Raw genomic sequence first — 1,404 nt, 5'->3', positions numbered from 1 at the left:
ATAAATATATATATATATATATATATATATATATATATATATATATATAAAGAAAACAATATGGAAGTTTTTCAAAAATTTAAAAAGAGAGCTACCATGTGATTTAGTAATCCCACTATAGAGTAAGTATCCAAAGATGTAAATCAAAATGTCTAAAAGGTATCTGCACTCCCATGCTCAACACAACATTATTAACAACGGCCTTTATATGATAACAACTTAAGTGTCTGTCAAGGAATGAGTGCATGAAGAAAATATGGTATACAGACACAATAAAATTAAAAAGAAATCTTGTCATTCACAACAACATGGATGAACCTGGAAGACATTTTTAAGTAAAATAAAGCCAGCAACAGAAAAAAAAAAATACTGCATGATCTCACTTACATATGCAATCTTTTAAAGTTGGACTCACAGAAATAGAGAGTAGAATAGTGGTTACCATGGGTCTGAGGTGGGACTGGGGAGTTGTTGATCAAAGAATACAAAATTTCAATTAACTAGCAGGAATAAATTCAAGAAATAGATTGTACAATGGGTGATTACAGTTGATAATATAGTCATGCATCACTTCACCACCACAGGGATATGTTCTGAGAAATGCATCATTAGGTGATTTTGTCTTTGTGTGAATATGATAGGGTATACTTACTCAAACTTAGATGGTATAGCCTACTACAAACCTAGGCTATGTGGTACAGTCTGTTGCTTCCAGACTACAAACCTGTCCAGCATGTAAATGAATTGAATATTGTAGGTAAGCGTACCCAGTGGCAAGTAATTCTGTATCTACACATTAAAAAGATACAGTATAAAACTACACTGAGATGCCACATAACTCCAGTCAGGTTGGCCATCACCAATAAGTCAAAAAACAACAGATACTAGAGAGGATACAGGGAAAACCCAACACTTCTATACTATCGATAAGAGTCTAAACTAGTACAACGTCAGTGGAAAACAGTGTGGTGATTCCCAAAAGATCTAAAAATTGACCTTCCATATAACCCAGCAATCCCCTTTCTGGGAATATGCACAGAGGAACTCAAATCATTCTACAAAAAAGATACCTGCATATGCATGTTTATTGCCACATTATTCACAATAGCAAAAGCACAGAACCAACCATGCTGCCCGTAGAAAGTAGACTGGATTAATAAAATGTGGTACATATACACAATGGAATATTACGTAGCCATAAAGAAGGACAGAATTATGAACTTTGCAACAATTTGGATGGATTTAGTCTATAATACTGAGTGATCTATCATAGAAACACAGAACTGATTACCACATGTTCTCACTCATAAGCGGATGCTGTACAATTATCATAATAATATAAGAAGGGATTGGCAATAGTGGGAAACTGCTAGGAGAGGGAACAGTGGGCCATGCTTTATCAAA

The sequence above is a fragment of the Carlito syrichta genome, unplaced genomic scaffold (assembly GCF_000164805.1).
Source record: "Carlito syrichta isolate Samal-C Ts95f unplaced genomic scaffold, Tarsius_syrichta-2.0.1 Scaffold316188, whole genome shotgun sequence".
NCBI classification, from domain to species: Eukaryota; Metazoa; Chordata; class Mammalia; order Primates; family Tarsiidae; genus Carlito; species Carlito syrichta.
The sequence above is the reverse complement of the archived record's forward strand: the minus strand, read 5'-3'. Positions refer to the sequence as shown.